The sequence below is a fragment of the Scylla paramamosain genome, chromosome 20, assembly GCF_035594125.1.
Source record: "Scylla paramamosain isolate STU-SP2022 chromosome 20, ASM3559412v1, whole genome shotgun sequence".
NCBI classification, from domain to species: Eukaryota; Metazoa; Arthropoda; class Malacostraca; order Decapoda; family Portunidae; genus Scylla; species Scylla paramamosain.
In genome coordinates, this window is record NC_087170.1 from 6578054 (window position 1) to 6585757 (window position 7704).

A 7704-nucleotide genomic window follows, 5' to 3' on the forward strand; every position below is an offset into this window, starting at 1 on the left:
GTTTCCCAATATAGAGTGCTTTGCATCAATTTTCGCGTTTTTGTAGGTAAAAAGCTCAAAAATACTCAAAATATACCTTTTTGGTAACGTTTTTCTATTTCTTAATATTGGTTGGTTTGCATCCGTTTTAACGTTTTTCTACGTAAAACACTGAGAAGACACGTTTTCAGTAACTTTATTTTGGATTCCCATATAGAGTGAGTTCCTTATTATATATCGTTTTGGTGCCTAACATGCTTAAAAACACACAAAACACAGATTTCTGGTAAGGTCGTTTAATTTCCTCATATTGGAGGCTTTGCATGCACTTTAGCGTTTAGTACTTAACAGTCCGAAAAAAAAAAAAGCTGAAATTAACTTTTTTGATAATATTCTCTTATCACATAATTGCCCTGAATTTTCCCAGAATTTTGGCATCTCGGTACCTATGAAGATGAATAACAAAAAAAAAAAAATCCTATTTATTTTATTTTTTTATTTCTTATTGTCTAAATAAAGAGTGTTATTTGTGGGTTTTAGCTTTTTGGTACTTAAGGAACTTATAAAAACACTCATAATACACGTTTCTCGTAATGTCCTTTTGTTTCCCAAACATAATGTTCTTTGCATGTACTTAAGCGTTTTTATAGATCACATGATCAAAAACACTCAAAATACATGTTTTTGGTAATGTTATTCTGTTTCTCCATAAAGTTTGTTTTGCATGCGTTTTAGCGGTTTGGTATACAAGGGGTTAAAAAATACTTAAAGGCAAGTTCTTCGTAAAAGTGATGAAATTATTCCTTTGAAAGTATTGATGGCTGATCTCTTTCTATAGGTGAGGGTTAGTGTTCTCTACTGTACCAAATACTGAACTATCTTTTTTACTATTTCTCCATCTGTATCCTACCCAGTAATGGTAATAGACTGAGGAACTCCACACCTTTGTTAATTTTTACTAAGTATTGTCCTAGTGGTAATCAGCTGCAGCATTGATTTGTTTAGGAGTTGGATATCTGAGAATGAGTGGTTATTGGCACCAAGTGCAGCTCAGTTGTGGGTAACTCCAGTTGTTGGGAACACTCCATGGTACACAGATGGTGGGATAGTCTTGCCTTGGACTCTTGCAAATGTGTACTATGTCCCAGTGAGTTTTGTTTTTTTTTGACATGAATCCCAAGTTTATTTAGGCATTTCAGGGACTTATTGTGGGTGATGGAGATCTCCACAGCACTCTTCTCTTGGTTGGTGGGTAGCTGTTGAAAAATTCATATAAATAGAGATGTCAGATGTAGGTAAAATAGAGAAATGTTGATTTGATTGTGAACTAAATCCCACAACTTATATTATCTTTGATAAGAAAGGTTTCGTTTAGACCATGAAAATTGGATAAATGAAGCTGAGCATTATTTTACTGAAACAAGAAGGCACACAAAGTGAAGGAGATCGCATACTTGACTTTAGTTTGTTGTTCCTTTGATGGGGAACTTGTATCATTGTTAAAAGCTTAAAACCTGTAAAATAGCATGGATCCATCTGAATCTTTATTCAGTCAAAAGTTTATATGATGTGTAGACTATTCAAGCTTGCCAGCCTGGAGCCTGGAGCCTGCTTGTTGTAGAGTTGTCCTATGTTCTGTAGATTTGCTTGATATTATAAACAATTATGATAAAATTTTTGTAAACAATTTTGTTCTTTATTTCTTTCAGTATCAGATTCAGTATTTTCTCCATCTTATGGCAGCATATATTTTCAACACAGAGTGAGGGCAGTGTCATTCCTCCTGTCCACTACCCCAACTTCTACTCCCAACACTACCACAACAATGAGCGGTCTGGTGTGGTGGCTGAGGATTCTTTTGAAGAGGACAATGCTTCTGCTTCATCTGAGCAGGTCAGAAGGTGGATAGCAGCAGTACTAGTAGCAGACTGGTGTTACCTTGATGCTACTGCTACATTGCATTATTTGCATAGTTTTTTCAGTTATCATGGACTTTGTGTAATATGTATAAAAGTATATGAAGCTCAAGAAACTTGTTGATAAGGTTTATGTTCAGCATACAAATTGTAGGATGCAAAGACAAGGATTGAAATATCATTGCCACAATTCCTGACAAAGCATTTGGTGCCACAGAATATTCAGCAATGTAATGTTTGTTTGGCAAACAAACCAGTTTCCCTGAATGATAGCTTTATTTCTGCAGGTTAATACAGTCTCTCTATGGGGGAGAGTTTGGAGACAAGGCCAAGCATATATATATATATATATATATATATATATATATATATATATATATATATATATATATATATATATATATATATATATATATATATATATATATATATATATATATATATATATATATGTGGTTTGTGAGCCAAGCATACTGATCATTACACTATCATGTGTAGTTTTAATATGTAATTTAGATCAAGGACAGTGCAGTGATAGAGGAAAAATTATTCACTAGATTTTTTCAGAGAAGTTTTATGACATAAAGGATTAAATGAACGATCAGTATATATATTGGCTCACTAGCTGCATCTCTTTAACACAGAAAGCTTTCACTAATTATCTCGGCCCAATTCATTAAGTGCATCGCTGTTGTGGGAGGGAAGATATGCAGTGTTTCCCTGCCATCTGTGGGAGTTACATTCCAGAGCCTCCTGCAAATAATTAAAATCTGTGAATATGGGAAACCATTCTTATAAGGATCAGAACTACCTATATTTATAGTTTAAACCTTAAACTATGCATCTCACATTTACTAAGCAATTCACTTTAAGACAATAAAAAACAGTTATTATATGTATAGTACATGATATTTTAATTAAAATACAGTGCACTATATAATAAAAGGGGAATAAGTTGATATGTACAATAAACCCTTGATATAATGAACTTCTATTTACCAAATTTCAGGTATAACAACCTATTTAAGGCTGCTGTCTCCTACCTCTCTCTCTCTCTCTCTCTCTCTCTCTCTCTCTCTCTCTCTCTCTCTCTCTCTCTCTCTCTCTCTCTCTCTCTCTCTCTCTCTCTCTCTCTCTCTCTCTACACATATATAGGAAATTTTCATCTCAAGTGATCCACTCTCCCCCCATATGTGTTCGTTATATCTTGGGTTACTGTAATTTATAACTGAAAGAATAATTTGGGCTCTTTGGACTGAAAGACTGAGCTGGTGGTGACACCTGGCAACTCTGAAAACTCCCCATTAGTTAGGTTAGGTTAGGGAAAACTCTGCAAATATGCAAAACCATGAATATGTGAGGGAACGCTGATATATGCTATCTCTTATTTGTTGTAGATGTATTCCATTCTATTGGCATAGAACGATAGGAAAATGGCATCAAGGAAGTAGGGATGCCACCAAACTTTATGAGACTAGACATAACCTTGCACATAGAATTGCTGAACATAAAGGTATTTCTCCTTGAACTAATAATCAACCAGCTGTTCCATCATTTTCAGCAATAAGTCCCCATTCACATGAACATGATCATCCCTTTTTGTGACAAAGTTTTTAGAATACTACACAAGACAGAGTCCAATATGGATACAAAATTATTAGAGGCAATATATATTAAACACATAAACCCAGTACTGAATAATAACTTAACATCAAGTCAATCACATATTGTAAGATAATATTTCGGAGGCCCGTTCCAATACCATTATCATAGTGTTAGGAACCCAACTTTTTCAGTCCTTCTCTCATTGCCATACAGGCAAGATGTGTGTGGATACTTATTGTTTTCTGTCAATCCAGTTTATAATCTTGGTGCTTGTAGTGTTTTGTTTTTTGTGTGTAGTGTCATATGATGTGAATTTGATACAACTTTTACATAGTATTTTATTGTTTTTTCTAGCTTGAAGCTGCCTGCAGAAATAGGCAAAACAGCAACTGACGAAAGAATAAAGTTGAAGGAAACTGGAGTTTCCCTGCAAAACAAGCTATCAAGAAGACCTATACAATGTGTGTGTATATATATATATATATATATATATATATATATATATATATATATATATATATATATATATATATATATATATATATATATATATATATATATATATATATATATATATCCTTGACTTCATAATGCTCTTCATTGGCACTTGAAGCATGCATCACACTTTTGTATGATTGATCGTATAATTTTTCCTGAGTGGCCCAATCACCCACACTATCACATTCACTATCCAAGTCCTTCCTTCAGCCTTGACACATGCACTGTAATGATGGAACAGTATTTTTCTGTATGTCACAACTAGATAAGTGTAATCAACTAGGTTAACACACACACACATACAGGTATTTTTGAGGGCTTCAAGGAAGAGGATCTCAATGTAACTCATACAAATACATGAATGTGGATAACTAAAGAAGAAAATGTGAAAATACAAGAAGCTTAACAGCGATGATAAAGGCATGGAAGGAAGAAACAGAAGTGGGTGGCGACAATGTAAAAAAGATATCCAATGATATAATAGAGATGGAAAGGGAAAAAGAAAACAAAGAACTGAGAAGAGGTGACAAAAATAGTGGACTTAAATAAGAAATACTGTGAAGAGATTAAGAAACTCAAGAAAGAGAATGAAGAATTAAAGAAAACTTTGCAAGAGAGGTTAGGGTTGGAGGAGTGAGAGTTAGTTACAGAGGAAGTCAAAGGTTGGAAAGAGAGAGAACAGCAAAAGGTGGACATGGAGGACATAACAAGGCAACAGCAACAGAAACAACAAGGATATGGAAAAGCAAGTGATTAAAATAATAAAGGAAAAAAGTAATCTTGTGAGAGACACAGTACAGAGAAAGATGTGTATGGTGGTATTTGGGGTCAAGGAAAAGAACCTACCCATGAAAACAGCTAGAGAGAAAGAAGTGAAAAGAACTAAGGAAATTATAGCAGAAGTGGCAGAGGAAGGAGAGGGGAGAGTCGAACAAATTGAAGAGGTTTACAGGATCGGAAAGTATGACAAAAATAGAACAAAGCCAATGTAAAACAAGAATCATGTCACAAACAGCAGCAGAACATGTCTTGCAAAGAACAGGAAAATTGGCAAAAGCAAAAGGATTGAAGGAAATATGGATAAAAAGAGACATGAACGAAGAATAGAGAAGTAAACTAAAAGTCAAAAAATGAATAGAGAACACAGGAAAGTTGTGGACATGAAAGTGAGGAAATGGTGGCACAAAGATGCCACACAAGACCACCAAACAGAAGTTTAAAGATTATGTATACTAATGTAGATGGTTTGGTGTCCAGCCTACTGGAACTTGAAGACTATTTAAAGAACAATAAACCAGATGTGGTATGTTTAACAGGAACCAAACTAGAAGAGGAAATAAAATTGGGATTTGCAAAGGAAGGATACAGTACATGGAAGAGGGACAGAAAAGGAAAGGGAAGAGAAGTGATGATATTGGTAAGAAAAGGATATTGTTGTTGAGGAAGTGGAATATGGTGATGGAATGGTAGAAACAATGAGTGTTGTGATTAAGATCAAAAGATGTGAAAAAAGGAAAATCATTGTGAAATACATACCACCAAAAACTAATGCATGGTAGACTAATAAATTCAAAAGTATGCAACTAGAAACAAAAAAATAGTATGGAGGAAATGATAAGGAAAGGTAACAAAGTACTCTTAGTAGGTGACTTCAACACTAAAAGAATTAACTGAGAGGAGATGGAAGTAACAGAAAATGTTGGGTCATGGAGTGAAGAACTTATGCAAACCATGATGATGAATACGAGACAGTGGGTGAATGAGCCTATAAGATGTAGAAGAGAAGAAGAACCATCACAGCTGGATTTAATGTTTATGAAAACCCCAGAAAGTAGACCAAGTATACATTGTCTGAGTTCAATGGGAAGAAGTGATCATGTGACAATAGAGATACTACTACAGGAGGAAACAGTGTTGCACAGGAAAGAACAATACAGAAATTGGAGACAGAACTATGCTAAGGCAAACTTTGCAGAGCTTAGTAAGTTTTATTGAAAAATTAAATGGAAAGAGCAATTTGAAGGTAAAGTAGTGCAAGAAAAATATGAGATATTTTTGAGCAAGTATAGAGAGAGGATGCAACAGTTTGTACGGTTATAAAATGAAAATTGGGAAACAAGAACGGTATAATGGCAGGTGTGTAGAAGCAAATAAGAAAAAGGACAGGACATGGAAGAAAATGGCTATGGCCTGTTTTAAGACTATACAAGTGGAAATACCCTGGTCTGAGGCAATTTTCTCTCTCTCTCTCTCTCTCTCTCTCTCTCTCTCTCTCTCTCTCTCTCTCTCTCTCTCTCTCTCTCTCTCTCTCTCTCTCTCTCTCTCTCTCTCTCTCTCTCTCTCTCTCTCTCTCTCTCTCTCTCTCTCTCTCTCTCTCTCTCTCTCTCTCTCTCTCTCAAACAAACAATAAAAAAGGTGGAGAAACAAGGGGAAAGGGAGATGAATGAACAGAAGGTAGCCAAAATCAAATTTGTACATTTGTGTGTGTTTGCATTTGTTTCTTATTTGTATTTTCACAGATTGACCCAAATCTAAATTACCATTTTTAATGAGAGAGAGAGAGAGAGAGAGAGAGAGAGAGAGAGAGAGAGAGAGAGAGAGAGAGAGAGAGAGAGAGAGAGAGAGAGAGAGAGAGAGAGAGAGAGAGAGAGAGAGAGAGAGAGAGAGAGAAATCACAAATACCTACTAACCTGGAAAGTGGAGTCCTTGATGATAAATTGGCTGGGATCAGCAGGGTGAACTGTGGCAGAAGTTTGGTGCATGGCAAATATGGCTTCAGGATGAGTAAATGGAGAGGCAGGAGGGAGTGATGGTTGTGGGGGAGATGATGAGTGAGCAGAAGGTGAGAAGGATGAGGAGAAAAAAGGTGATGGTGCAGAGAATGATGAGGAATGGACTAATGGGGAAGGGGAAATGTGAGATAATTTTGAGGACTCAAAGGCAGTAATAACAGGTGGTGTAGTGCTGAGGTGAGTATGGTCTGAGGCATGGCCAGGAGCTGCTGTATGACCAGATTTCTGAATTTCCAGTCAAAGTGTCTGGCTAAGAGTTGGAGATCTGGCAGAGAAGCTGTGGCCAGAGGAAGGAGGCTTGGCTGCTGCACCAGACCCATAGACCACATCTTTGGAGTGGCTTTGGCCTTGAGGTGCAGCCAGGTAGCTGTAGCTCACCACCTGCCAGAGAAAAGCTTTTTTAACCTCACTGCCTGCCAGGGAAGAGCTTTTTTAATTTCCATTTTAATCTTACATGATTAAGGTCATATGATTAATAGTTATACCATCTTCTGTATATCTAGCCTGGAGGTTGAGATGTGATGGAATGATTCCAAATGTGAATGTATACCATATTAAATCCTTGTCTCTACTTTCCTCCAAATGAGATCCATGGGCCTTGTAAAAAAAAGTTGGGAGTCCAATCTTTTAAAACTAGTAACTCTAATATTAGAGATTTGAGAGACAGAATGAAGCATAATTAAAGCTTTGATAAGCATTTATAAATCTGTACATTCTTTCAATTTTTTTTCACCATTTTTGAATGGCATATTGGAGTGATTTGAGTCAGAAATAACAATTTTGAACACTTTTGTTTCTATTTGTTGGTAATGTGTAATACCACTGATGAGAGACAAACTTTGTGCTTGGAAGGAAAGAACTGACACCCTTTCTCTATAAATTCTGCTTCACTGCATGCCACAAGTTTTATAATT

The 7704-nt window shown here is 35.8% G+C and overlaps 1 long non-coding RNA gene across 1 annotated transcript; it reads left to right on the plus strand.

Annotated features, from left to right (window-relative positions):
* The first annotated feature begins 1717 nt into the window (after nt 1–1717).
* On the plus strand, nt 1718–7499 carry LOC135110200 (uncharacterized). The gene is made up of 3 exons (XR_010273150.1): nt 1718–1872; nt 3855–3961; nt 7028–7499. It is a non-coding gene; the product is annotated as an uncharacterized LOC135110200 (long non-coding RNA).
* Nucleotides 7500–7704: the final 205 nt, after the last annotated feature.